Source organism: Oreochromis aureus, linkage group 3 (assembly GCF_013358895.1).
Source record: "Oreochromis aureus strain Israel breed Guangdong linkage group 3, ZZ_aureus, whole genome shotgun sequence".
In the NCBI taxonomy this organism is placed as follows: domain Eukaryota; kingdom Metazoa; phylum Chordata; class Actinopteri; order Cichliformes; family Cichlidae; genus Oreochromis; species Oreochromis aureus.
This window is the reverse complement of record NC_052944.1, coordinates 77,643,944-77,658,694: the sequence shown is the minus strand read 5'-3', so window position 1 is coordinate 77,658,694 and position 14,751 is coordinate 77,643,944.

Genomic DNA, 14,751 nt, shown 5'->3' with positions numbered 1-14,751 from the left:
AGGCGAAGCAGCGGTACTTGCAGAAAATAGCGTGCATTGGAAATATGGACCCATATGAAATACGGCCGTGGAGTAGAAACCGTGAAGACCAACCACTATTGATGTAGCCTGACATATTTTCGTACCTTGTCTGTGGAGTCAGCGCGTACAAGTCGTCATTCAAACTAAATTCACTGAAATTACAGTGAGAACATGTGGAGGTTGTTAGAGAGATAGAGAGATAACATAGTGAGTTCAGTGCATTGATGAGACATTGTCCTGAAGGACTTAGTTATTCTTTATGGTTAAAGAAATTGCAATAATTTATTCATATTTATTATAAATAATTATAATTATACATCTTGCTTCCATGTTTGTATCCTGTCACGGCGGGGCGAGCTACACACGGTAGCTCGGCGTGCCTGTGTGGCGTGCTGACTAGACCCAAGCGCGGCTACGGCTAGCGGTGGGTTTGGAGCAGACACGCAGTTTTTCTAGTAACGATCAGTGCACGAAGCGTGGCTTCGGAACTGTCGTTACAGACGGAGAGCAAGCGGAGCCGGGAAGAGAAAGAGAGTTGAAGGGAAAAACACTCACGGTTGCTGAATCAGGCGGAGACTGACGTCGGCAGAGTTTCGGAGCTCCTGACATGAAGAGAATGATGTCTGAGCGGCGAACAGGTGGGTGGCGCCTCTCTTTTAACCCCGGCCCCGTGATCAGCTGATCACCGGCAAACAGGACCCCCCCCCCCGAGGACCGGCACCCGACGGGCCAGGACGGCGGCGACGGAAATCCGAGATGAGGGAAGGATCCAAGATGAAGCGGGACGGCACCCAGGAACGCTCATCAGGGCCGTAGCCAGCCCAGTCCACCAAATACTGGACCCCCCGGCCCCGGGGACGGGAGGCCAAGATCCGCCGGACAGTGTAGACAGGACCCCCATCGACGACCCTGGGTGGGGGCGGGGGCCGGGAGGGGGGCGCCAGCGAGGAAGTGACGCGCCGCTTGAGCTGTGAGACGTGGAAAACCGGATGGACCTTCATGGCGGGTGGAAGCCGGAGACGGTAAGCCACGGGGTTGAGCCGGGCAGTGACTTCGTACGGGCCGACGAACCTGGGAGTGAGCTTTTTGGACTCAGTGCGCAGCCGCAGGTGCCTTGTGGAGAGCCAGACACGGTCCCCCGGCTGGAAGGGGTGACCCGGGCGGTGGCGGCGACGATGCTGCCGGGCGTACAGAGCGTTGGCCCGGGTAATGGCAGCCCGCGCCTTGATCCAGGCCTGACGACAGCGGCGGACCATCCGTTCAGCAGCAGGCACGTCGACCCCCGCTTCCTGATGGCTGAAGATAGGAGGATGAAAACCATGACAGACCTCAAAGGGCGAGAGACCGGTGGCAGAAGAGACGTGAAGGTTATGAGACAACTCAGCCCACACCAGGTAACGAGGCCAAAGCGACGGTTGGGCGGAGACGAAGCACCGTAAGAAGCGCCCCAACTGTTGATTGGTCCGTTCAACCTGCCCATTGGTCTGAGGGTGATAACCGGACGAGAGGCTGGGAGACGCTCCAATCAGGCGGCAAAAGGCTTTCCAGAACCTGGCGGTGAACTGGGGCCCCCGATCGGAGACTATGTCCTTGGGGAATCCGTGAAGCCGGACGACATGGTCCAGGAGGAGCTCGGCCGTCCGTTTGGCGGAGGGGAGGCCGGCCAGGGCGACCAGGTGCACCGCCTTTGAAAAACGGTCCACAAAGGTGAGGATGGTGTCAAGACCGTCCACAGATGGGAGGCCGGTAACAAAGTCAAGGCCGACATGGGACCAGGGACGTCTCGGCACAGGGAGAGGGCGAAGGTCGCCAGCGGGCGGCTGGGTGGAGGACTTGGCCCGAGCACAGGTGTCACAGGCGGAAACGAAGTCACGGACGTCCCGAGTCATGGAGGGCCACCAGAAGGCACGACGGAGGAGTTGGAGGGTCCTGTCGGGCCCCGGGTGACCAGAGAGCGGGGAGGAGTGAGCCCAGAGCAAGGCCTCCTGACGGCACCGGGATGGTACATAGAGCCTCCCAGCCGGGGTGTCAGGCGGAGGCGGTTCGGCGGTCAGGGCATCCCGGATAGAGTCCTCCAAGGGCCACCGAAGGGGCAGCGAAACAATGAGACGGTAGGATAGGTCTAGGGTCTGACGGGAGGCCGTCCTGGGCGAACTGCCTGGAGAGAGCGTCCGCCTTGGTGTTCTCGGAGCCAGGGCGGTAGGCGAGGTGGAAGTTGTAAGGTTCGATGAATAAGGCCCAACGGGCCTGCCTAGGGTTGAGCTGCTTGGCAGAACGAATATGGATCAGATTCTGATGATCAGTCCAGATCAGAAATGGTTCCTTCGCTCCCAGGAGCCAATGCCGCCACTCCTCCAAGGCCCACTTGATGGCCAGGAGTTCTCGGTCGCCGACACCGTACCGTCGCTGCGTGTCAGAGAATTTCCTTGAGAAATAGCAGCACGGGTGAAGTTTTCCGTCCGGGCCGTGTTGAGAGAGGACGGCGCCAGCGCCAACATCGGAGGCATCCACCTCCACCACGAAATCTCTGGCAGGATCAGGGTGGAGCAGGACGGGAGCCGTAGCAAACCGGCGGATAAGGTCTCGGAATGCCTGTTTCGCACCTGGGGGGAGGCAGAAGGGCTTGGGCAGGTTAGCTGGTTTGGTGAGGGGCGTCAGTGGGCGACAATCGTGCTGAAATTGCGGATAAAGCGCCGATAGAAATTGGCAAAGCCCAGGAAGCTCTGTAGCTGCTTAAGGCTGGAGGGCTGAGGCCACTGGGTCACGGCTTGGACCTTTTGCGGGTCCATGGTCAGGCCATTGGAGGAGATGGTGAAGCCCAGGAAGGTGGTGGACCGCTGATGGAAGGCACACTTCTCCAGTTTGCAGAACAGCTGGTACTCGAGCAGCCTACTCAGCACGGCCCGCACATGGCGAACATGGTCCACTTCAGTGCGGGAGTAGATCAAGATGTCATCCAGATAGGCAAACACCCACCGGCCCAGCATGTCCCGCAAGACATCGTTGATCAGATGTTGGAAGACAGCAGGGCTGTTGCAGAGGCCGAAGGGCATTACCAGATACTCCCAGTGCCCGTTAGGGGTGATGAAGGCCGTCTTCCATTCGTCCCCTTCCCTAATCCGCACCAAATTGTAGGCGCTGCGTAGGTCTAGTTTGGTGAAGACGCAGGCCTGGGAGAGGGAATCGAGTGCGGTGGATAGCAGAGGAAGAGGATGGCGGTTCTTAACAGTGACTTTATTCAAGCCCCGGTAGTCTATGCAGGGGCGAAGCCCGCCGTCTTTCTTCTTGACAAAGAAGAATCCCGCAGCTGCAGGGGAGGTAGAAGGGCGAATGAAGCCCTGTTGGAGAGCCTCAGCGACGTACTCCTCCATGGCTTTGTTCTCTGCGGGTGACAGCGAGAACAGGCGACCACGAGGAGGGACCGCTCCCGGGAGGAGCTCGATGGCCATGTCGTAGGAGCGATGAGGAGGGAGAGCAGAGGCTCGCCTCTTACTGAAGACCGCAGACAGGTCATGGTAAGCGGAGGATCTTCTCCAGGTCAATGGGCTCCGGGGGTGACGCCTCTGCTGACTTTGAGTCCTTTTCGGTCCGGAAGAGAAGGCAGCGGCGTGAACACCGGGGACCCCAGTCCAGGATCTGGCAGGAAGACCAGGAGACGTGGGGGTCATGTTGACGGAACCAGGGGTATCCGAGGATGAGAGGAGAGGAAGTGGCCGAGACTACTAGAAACCGGATCTCCTCCTGATGATCCCCGACAGACATGCGGACTGGCTGGGTCTGGAACTGGATCGGGTAGGGTTGGAGTGGTCGCCCGTCTACTGAGGTCACCGGGAGGAATCGGTCGACGGAAGTCAACGGAATGCTGGCCGAGAGGCTAGTTTTTGATCGATGAAGTTCTCAGCGGCTCCGGTGTCCAGGAGGGCTTCAGATGAGAGCTGTTGGTGTTTCAGGTGAAATGTTACCGGCAACAGAAAACGAGAGGGGTCAGAGGAGTGGGAAGGGCCAGGCGGAACACCCCCGCAGTCTACCTGGCGTCGTCGTTTCCGGCCGTAGCGGGCACTGGGACGACGGTGTCGAGCTGATCCACAGTAGGCGCAGAGGCCCTCACGCCAGCGTCTCTCTCTCTCCTCTTTGGGAGTCCACCCAGCTGCATGGGCTCCTCGCTGGATGTGCTGCTTGGGCTAGCCGTGGCTCCATCAGAGGGGGGAGGAGGTCGCGACGACGTGGTCCTCTGAGGCTGGAAGGGTTTGAAGGCCCGAGGGGTATGGCGAGGCCGCGACATCACACGTTGGTCAATCTTCAGCGCGAGGTCCACGGCCTCATCCAGGGTTTAGGGGCCTCACGGCCGGTCATCTCGTCTCGGATGTAGTCAGCCAGTCCCTCCAGAAAAATAGAGCGCAGAGAAGCATCTCCCCACTGTAGCTTAGCGGCCAGGGTGCGGAATTGAGAGGCAAAGTGACAGGCGGGTCGACTGCCCTGGCGTAGATGAAGCAACTGTGACTCCACTTCCACTTCGCTGCTGGGGGGAACAAACGTCTTTTTTAATTCCTCCACAAACAGGGCATAGTCATTGCAAGCTGCCGATTTATTGTAGTAGAGAGCTGCGGCCCATTCCTGAGCCTGGCCAGACAAGAGAGAGGTTAGTAGTGCAACCTTTGCACGGGCGGTGGCGTATTTAGTGGGCTGGCACTCGAACAGCATGTCTAAAGTGGCAAGCAAACCATCAGGCCGGCCATCAACTCCGTTCCACTTGTCTGGCGGTCCGATCCGGGGCTCCGCGCTCACCGGCGCCGGCTGACGTTGCAGCGAGGTGACGGAAGTGGAAAGTTGGAGGACCGTTTCGGTGAGGGACTCCACTTTTGTGCACATCCGATCTACCACACCGCGAAGATATAGAACTTCGGCTTTCAGCCGTTCGAATTCCGCTGGGTCTATAGCAGGCTCAGACATCCTGTCACGGCGGGGCGAGCTACACACGGTAGCTCGGCGTGCCTGTGTGGCGTGCTGACTAGACCCAAGCGCGGCTACGGCTAGCGGTGGGTTTGGAGCAGACACGCAGTTATTCTAGTAACGATCAGTGCACGAAGCGTGGCTTCGGAACTGTCGTTACAGACGGAGAGCAAGCGGAGCCGGGAAGAGAAAGAGAGTTGAAGGGAAAAACACCCACGGATGCTGAATCAGGCGGAGACTGACGTCGGCAGAGTTTCGGAGCTCCTGACATGAAGAGAATGATGTCTGAGCGGCGAACAGGTGGGTGGCGCCTCTCTTTTAACCCCGGCCCCGTGATCAGCTGATCACCGGCTGACATATCCTGTGTCACTAAAAATACATTTTATTTTAGTTTTATATATTGATTAATGACCTGCAGAATCTCCTTATCATATTAAGTGATTCATAATTGTCACTTTATGCTTTCTCCATCTTAAAAGTGATTACATCCTTGCATTACATGCTTTAGGTTCATTTTCTGCAGGCAGGTTTCTGAAAGATAACAGGCAGATTTAGAATATAACATGCAGCGTTCTATAGATGGACACATAAAGAAATGAAAAATTACATGTATGTGCTAACTTTCTAAACACTTTTAAAACACATTTATGTCGGCTTTGGCTCATTAGTTCTTGTCTTTAAATGAACTTTGTGTATGTTTCAGGTGCTGGAATCTCAAAGACTGAATGAACCAGCATTGCAGCCATGGGTCACTGTGAGCATCACAGGAAAGGTTGAAGCCGCCCACTGCACCTGTATGGCCAGAGTCGCGGAGACCTGCACCCATGTCACTGCTCTTCTGTTTAATGTAGAAGCAACAGTGCGGATCTGTGGCACAAGGACTGTTACAGATGAACCTGCATACTAGGTTTTGCTGGGTAATATGACCAAGATACAGCCAGAAAGGTATTGTTATTGAAAGGTAAAAGGAGCCATCCTCAAAAAAGAAAAATCCCATCTGCTACTGTGGAGGAGTTGTCACCGCTATTGGATACTTTGCTGGAACACAGTAAAGCTGTGGGTGGTGGGAATGACCCATAATGTTTTATCTAGGGGTCTAGATTTATGCCTGTAGTGCACTGCCATGTAAATAATTTCCATTTACTGAATATGTACTGACTGAGTACCACTGTTCAAAAATTGAATAAAGAAACAAAAAAATTAAAACCACTTTGTAGAACATCACATGAGTTACAATGTAGAATCCATGACATTTATAGTTTACAAATGACAAAATGTTTACACAAAATCATGACAGTGTTTACATGATATCACCCACTACTAACATTACTTTATTTACTGTATCTTTTGAAAAAACACCGCTATTTATACAGCACAGTGCGCCCCAGGGTGGCTGTGGCTACAATGTAGCTTGCCATCACCAGTGTGTGAATGTGTGTGAATGGATGGATAACTGGATGTGTAAAGCGCTTTGGGGTCCTTAGAGACTAGTAAAGCGCTATACAAATACAGGCCATTTACCATTTACAAGACTTAAGAATATTTAACAGGAGCAAGTTTCATTTTTCCCTGGTTTTACTACCACACTGTTCACCAAATGCAGCAAACCTTCACCATCTTATCCTGAATGGTCACCTCTTCACCCTCACATAGAAGAAGTAATCTGATTGGTGGTATGTTTGAAGCAGGTCCCTTGTGTAGCACTGGAACCCAGTCACGATGTTTTATCCATTTCATAGGCTGGTTTGCTGCAATAATGCCAAATAATTAGCAACTCTATAAACAGAAGGTAGTTCTGTAAAATCCCTCAGTAGGATGTTTGTTGTAATTTGCTATGACCTCAGAGCGCATCGAAAATAAAACTAATAGGCTACAAAGAGTGATGTGAACATACAGAACTTACCGGAATGAAAATGTCTGGAGCACCAACAGATATCTGGGGATGGAAGAGAACTGGATATCAGCTCATCTCACAGCTGCTATCCAGACTAGACGCCTTCGTTTGGTAACATCCAACACATAAGCTCCTTCAAGTTGCTTCCAGGTTGGGAAAGCATAAAAAGACAACCCAAGCTTATTCCCATGCCGGTCGTAAGATTGAACATTGCAGCCGACCACACAGCAAGTACGAACCATGGCTGTGCCTTCACTCCGTTTTCACTTGCAATTTGTTTTGACCCCCAAAATGGCAGATCGGGCCAAAATCCTTTCCACGCCCACCCCCGTGACATCACGCTCCAAAGCCCTATATTGGTATGATCTGAGCTCAGACACTAAGGCAAGGCAAGGCAAGGCAAGTTTATTTATATAGCACAATTCAACAACAAGGTGATTCAAAGTGCTTTACAGAGACATTAAAAACAAAAACAAATAAAAAGCATGATTTAAATTTGATTAAAACAAGCAAACAAACAAACAAATAAACAAAACAAAACAGTATATAAAATCAAATATCAAAACAGTAGATAAAATCAGTAGTTAAAAAGTAGGTTTTGAAATTTAAACGTAAGTGTGGATTTGGTGCTTTATTCAAATGCAGCTGAGAATAGGTGAGTCTTCAACCTGGATTTAAATAAACTGAGTGTTTCAGCTGATCTGAGGCTTTCTAGGAGTTTGTTCCAGATATAAGGAGCATAAAAGCTGAATGCAGCTTCTCAGTGTCTGATTCTGACTCTGGGGACTGATAACAGACCGGATCCAGATGACCTGAGGGATCTGGAAGGTTCATACTGGGTCAGGAGGTCACTGATGTATTTCGGTCCTAAACCATTCAGAGCTTTATAGACCAGCATCAGAACTTTAAAGTCTATCCTCTGACGGACAGGCAGCCAGTGTAAAGACCTCAGAGCTGGGCTGATGTGGTCCACTTTTTTGGTCTTAGTGAGGACTCGAGCAGCAGAGTTCTGAATGAGCTGTAGTTGTCTGACTGATTTTTTTAGGTAGACCTGTAAAGATGCTGTTACAGTAATCAAGCCTACTAAATATGAATGCATGGACTAGTTTTTCCAGGTCCTGTTGAGACATCAGATCTTGTATCCTTGAAATATTCTTGAGGTGATAGTAAGCTGATTTTGTTATTGTCTTAATGTGTTTTTTTCTAAGTTTAGGTCTGCATCCATCACTACACCCAAATTTCTCGCCTGGTTTGTGGTTTTAGGTGTATAGATTGAAGTTCTCTGGTGACCTGTAATCGTTTTTCTTTTGCACCAAAGACTATTACCTCAGTTTTATTTTTGTTTAGCTGGAGAAAATTGTGGCACAACCAGCGATTAATTTCCTCAATGCATTTACCAAGAGCCTGTACAGGGCCTCGGTCTCCTGGTGACATTGTGATATATACTTGTGTGTCATCTGCGTAGCTATGATAGTTTATTTTGTTGTTCTTTATAATCTGTGCCAGTGGGAGCATGTAAATGTTAAACAGAAGGGGTCCCAAGATGGAACCTTGGGGAACTCCACATGTGATACTTGTCTGCTCAGATGTGAAGTTACCTATTGATACAAAGTATTTCCTGTTTTCTAAGTATGTTTTGAACCAGTTTAGTACAGTTCCTGAAAGACCTGCCCAGTTCTGCAGTCGTTTGAGTAATATGTTGTGGTCAACTGTATCAAATGCTGCACTGAGATCCAGTAAAACTAAGACTGACATTTTTCCACTGTCTGTATTCAGACATATGTCATTAAACACTTTGGTCAGAGCGGTTTCAGTGCTGTGGTTCTGTCTAAAACCTGACTGGAAGGCATCATAGCAGTTATTCTGTTTTAAGAAGTAATTGAGCTGTTGAGAAACTGCTTTTTCAATAATCTTACTTAAAAATGGGAGATTTGAGATTGGCCTGTAGTTATTCATTTGTGTCTTGTAAAGATTGTCCTTTTTCAGTATAGGTTTAATTACAGCAGTTTTTAGTGATTCTGGAAACACACCTGATATTAAAGAAAAGTTGACGATCTGTAACAGGTCTGACTCCAAAGTCTTTGTGACCTTTTGAAAAAACTTGTTGGCAGGACATCTAAACAGCAAGAGGAGGAGTTCAGTTGACCTAAGATGTCCTCCAGGTCTTTGCTGTTAATAGGGTAAAACTGTTTGATGGTGTTTAAACAGTTTTTCGGTGGACACAGTACATTTCCTGGATCTGCTGTTGATGTATTAATTGCTTGTCTAATCTTTTGGATTTTTTCTTTGAAGAATTTGGCAAAGTCATTGCAGGCCATGGTCGAATGAAGTTCAGCTGCCACTGACACAGGAGGGTTTGTTAGCCTGTCAACTGTAGAAAATAAGACCCGAGCGTTATGACTGTTTTAGTGATGATGTCAGAGAAGTAGGACCTCCTTGCACTCCTCAGTTGTAAGTTATAATTGTGAAGTTTCTCTTTATAGATGTCATAATGAACCTGGAGGTTTGTTTTTCTCCATCTGCGCTCAGCTTTCCTACACTCTTTTTTTCATTTTTCACCAGTGTGGAGTTTCTCCATGGAGACTTTTTCCTTCCAGAGATAACCTTCACCTTAATGGGAGCAATAGTGTCCATTACATTTAACATTTTAGCATTGAAGCTATTGACGAGCTCATTGACTGAACCTCTGGACAGGTCAGGTGTTAATGGGAAGACCTGGTTAAAGATCTCACTACTGTGTTCAGTTATACACCGTTTTGTGATCACTGCTGTTGATATATTTGTGTGGGCTGAGATTTTACTTTCAAAGAAAACACAGTAATGATCAGACAGGCCCACATCAGACACAGTAACGTTTGAAATGCTCAGGCCCTTGGAGATCAGTAGGTCAAGAGTGTGTCCTCTATTATGTGTGGCCTCTGTTACATGCTGAGTCAGCCCAAAGTTGCCCAGAGTGTTACTCAGGTCTTTAGTCCCTTTGTCCTGAGGGTTGTCCACATGGATGTTAAAATCCCCAACAATAATTACACAGTCGAAATCAACACAGATCACGGACAGCAGTTCACTGAGGTCATTAAAAAAGTCTGTGCAGTATTTGGGAGGCCTGTAAACATTAAGAAACATAACTTTGGATGGGGCCTTCAGCTGTAAAGCCACATATTCAAAAGACTGAAAACTTCCAGGAGATAGCTGCTTACATTGAAATGATTCATTAAATAAGACAGCAACCCTCCTCCTCTCCTGCTCACCCTGGCCTCACTGATAAAACTGTAGTTAGGAGGGGTCGACTCGATGAGAACAGCTCCACTGTTACTTTGGTCCAACCAAGTTTCAGTTAAAAACATAAAATCAAGGCTGTGCTCGGTGATTAAATCATTAATTAAAAATGTTTTCCCAGCTAAAGATCTAATGTTTAATAAAGCCAACTTAAGTGTTTTAGAGGTATTATTTGCCCCTCGTGTTTGGGAGCAGTCTGTGGCACACAAGGTATGTTTACTATATTTAAAGATCTTTTAGAGTGCAGCTCTCTGTGTTTTGACCAGGCCACATGTCTCCTTCTGTCACCTAAAAGTACAGAAATTTTAAAACCTTCTAATAAACAGGGTCCCAGCTTCTCCTGGGAAAAGTCACCACTGCCATAATCCTCGCAGCCCGGACCCTCCACACATCACACATCAGACTGCGGAGACAGGGCATGAAGGTGGTAAGGAGGAACTAAGGGGCGAGGCTGTGCAATGTAACCGACTGCTCTGTTGAGGCGGGGCCCGATGGCGAACCTTGGCTGCTCTGGTGGGGGTTTATGGGGACAAAAAGGATTGGGCCGGGGGTAGATCTGAGCCCAGCATTGACCCGCTCCATCATCTCCTCAGTGAATTTCAGGTGTGGGGAGGAGGGAGAAAGGGAGGGGAGGAGGGTGATGGCCTATCAGGGGTTAGGGGACTGGGAAGGTCGTGGTCCCTGGTCCTGGTCGTTGGTGTTGTTGAGAGAGTTGGAGGCAGTAGGGACCCCTCTTCTTGCCTCAGATGTCTCTCCTTTCTGAGGCTCTTCCGGGTGGGGGCAGATGGAGCTCCTCCTCAAGGTTTCTGCAGGGCTTTGTCTGTTCTCGGAGTACTGTTTGTTCCTCTTTATGAGATAACTCCTCGTTTATCTCAGCCTTGGCACCAAGCACAGATGGATGACGTATGGAATAAAACAAGTTGGAGGTGAACAGTTTCACCCCAGACTTGTTAAAATTAAATCCATTTGCTTTAAACAGATGCCTGCGTTCCCAAAAAATATTAAAGTTGTTGATAAAATGCACTGAGTCGTCAGTACATGCTGATACGAGCCATTTATTCAGTGCAAACAACCTGCTGAATCTCTCATCTCCTCCTCTGATGGGCGGTACAGGTCCACTGATGAATACAGCTGCATTCAGAGAGTTTACAGTGTTTAATAATCCAGTAAAGTCCCGTTTCAGAACCTCCGACTGTTGTTTGGACACATCGTTTGACCCTGTATGCAGAACAATGTTTGTCACGGTTGGATATTCATCTGCAATTTGAAGAATTCTCTCCTTTAGGTTGTTGACCATATCCTTAGGAAAGCAGAGGACTTTAGTGTTCTTACCGCACATCCTTTGTACATCCTTTACGGCAGAGTCACCTACAATCAGAGTTTCAGGCCTAGCCTTTAGCTTTCCCTGTGGCCTTTTACTTTTCAACAGATTTTCAGACCTTACTTCGCTACTTTTAGATGGGTGGTTGTCCGATATAGATCCAGGGTCCTTTGATAGTGGAGCAAATCTGTTCTGCAGTTTCACATTCAGTTGTTTTGGAGGTTTGTTGTTAACTTTCCTATTCACGGTTGTCCAGTCCTGTTTCCTCCCGTGTACAGGGGTAGAAGAGCTTCTCTGTCTCGTAGGAAGTGAAGGCCAGTCGGTTTCAGAGATTTCAGCTCGCTGTGCTCTGCCTGTGATACGTCCTCCCCCTTCCAGGAGACATGATTTATGTCTTGGTTTTGCACCAAGACAGTCCAAGGGGGGATTATCGCTTGAGGATTTATAATAATGCACAGAGTCTACTTTCTTGGTCATGTTATCTGTCCTCCTTAGCTGTGTATTAGCTTGCTCATCGCCATTGTTTTGAATCAAAGGCAAGGTTGTTTCATTTCCGCACAGTCCATTTACCTCCACGTTTACTTCTAAGCGATGAATTTTTGTCTCCAGTACTGCAATCTTCTGCAGGAGGCTGTGGTAGTCATCTGTGGAGAGGAAGGCATCTTGTTGCTAGTTAGCCTAGCGGTTAGCACCTTTCCAGGCTACTGAGGCTGTTCGGTGCCCAGGCGCTGTAATCAGGCTTCAGCTGTGTCTAGGCCACAGACACACGGGCGCTGAGGATAAGGTAAACTATAAAAATGTTGCTGTTTCTGTTAAGAACACTTTAGTCCTAATGATCTATAAGTGTCCAGAAGCTCTCGCAGGTAAGCTCATACAGAAAAAAGGGAAAAAATCAGCATAAAAATCAATAAAAATCAATAAAAGAAGCAAAGCATTTAAAGAGCAAAGAGAGGAAGCGTCCACGCTCACAAAAGGGGTGGACGCTTCTGAGCGAGGGGGCGGGGGGAGCTGGTGCCTGCGAGTGCGCTGTTGGAGAAACGGAGCCAGGCAGACAGAGAACTGAAGTTTGACAAGGTACCAAAGCAAATCATTCGTACTGTACAAATAATGTAAATATGACGGTGTATCACAAACTGTTTGGAGGCTGGAGGCTATGATCAGCAAGAATACTGTTAACATCAAGACCATGTTCTTGGAAGGAGAATCTTTGAAGAATGTCACCCAAACAGTTAAATCTACTTGTGAAAAAAACAGCAGCAGATTGTCTCAAGTAGAACTGAAGGTCAGCGAAGTTGAACGATACCATCGGAGATGGAATCTCAGGCTCTCAGGTGTCCGTGAGTAAAAGCAAGAAGACATCACCAGAAAAGTACTTGACATCTGCTGCACTGTTGCCGGGGAAACAAGTGCAGGATTCAAAAACAGCAATGATGTAGTTCATCCCCTGGGCCGCTACTTCGAAACTCAGAAGAAACCAAGGCTGGTTATTATTTGATTTGTGACAAGATCAGCTCGCGACCTGATCTGGAAGAAAGCTAAAAACTGCTCCTTTCTAAAAGAAAATTACATGAGGTTCATTGAAGATCTGTCCTCTGCCGACAAAGCGACTCGAGAGAAGCTTTGGCCTCTTGTTGATGCAGCAAGGAGAGAAGGAAAAGGAGCTCACGTTGCCGGGGTCCGTGTGATCATTGAAGGGAAAGAGGTGCACCCAACGCTCACTTAGCCTGAGGATCAAGCTGCACCTGCGTTGATGGAGGTTTCATGCCCTCCTTGAGGTATAAAGTTACAGATGTCAAAGGAGTTATTTATAATTTTGAGGTTCAGGATAAATGTTAATACCAGTTGTATGTTAACTAAGGGAAGTAAACTGTTCATTATTTTGTGTTAAAGCCGCACTGTCTAATCACTTTGTTCTCTCAATGTCAGGGGTTTAAGAGACACTGTCAAGAGAAAAGCTTTGTTTTTGTTTGCAGATCAACAGAATACGGACTTGTTTGTTTTTTTCTAGAATCACACTGTTATTAAGAATACTGCTTTTTGGAAAACAGTGTGGCAAGGACCTATGGTTCTCAAATGGATCAGAAAGATCGGCAGGAGTTATTACTCTGAAGAACAAATTTAATGGGAACATTATGCACTCTGAAATGGACTCAGAAGGACCCTATGTGTTAATGATTGTCAACATTGATGGTACACTTCTTCTTCTTGCCAACGTGTATGGTTTTAATCCTAAGTCTCACAATGACTTCTCATTGGATGCCTTGAAACACGCTTTTTGTTCTGGTTATCCAAATACCCTAATCTCCTGTTATTAGTTGGAGGCGATTTTAACATTGCTCCAGATCCTTCACTAGACAGATGACCACCTAGTTCAAATAACTCTGTCCTGTTGTTTAAATACATTTATGTAAAAATTTCATTTAATAGACATTTGGAGAATTAAAAACCCTAAAGCCAGACTATTTACATGGAGTAACAAATCCAACTCTTCTAAATCCCGTATTGACTTCTGTTTAATATCTGATAGCTTAAATAGGAATAATGTTATAGCCAATATAATGCCAACTCCACTCACGGACCACAAATCGGTATCACTTCAGGTCTTTTTCAATACTAATGCTGCCCAAATTTGACCCTAACCCATTTCTGCGGTTATAGAGTCACTCTTTCAACTTACTCGGCGTTGCTTAGCGCGTAATATCAGCCTCGAATCCCGCTGATCGCCATTCATCGAGGAGAGAAAACAGACAGCTAATCCACGGACCCAATGACAAATTCTCACGTCTCGGGACTTTATTACAGGAACTTCTATAAGTCCGGGCTAACGTCAGTCTTTCAGCGTGTCTCTTCTCCCCTCTGTAAATGTCAACTCTAGGGATCCGGCATCGAAGGACCAATTAATGATAGGTTTGTAGCTTAAACCTATTCGCTGGAACGTTGAAGACAATATAATTACACAGCAAAAGCAAGACACGAGTAGGCAAAGTTCTTTATGTTTCTCGTGCACAGGAGAGAACTGGACAAACGCCGTTCCTTCGCTTGACCCCAGTTGCTTTCGTCTGCTCTCCCGTAACACTGCTCTTTTATTGAGGGTACATAAATATACATAGGTGTCACGGTCGCAGTGGCTGACCGTATGGAGAGTGTGTGGAGGACTCAGGCGCAGACACTGGCGAAGACATGAAACTGAGTTTTGAACGAAAAGCGAGCCTTTATTTCAGCTGAAGACATGGGGTTCAAACAAGGCAAAATCACTACACTATAACTAAACTGGGGAATTAATACTATG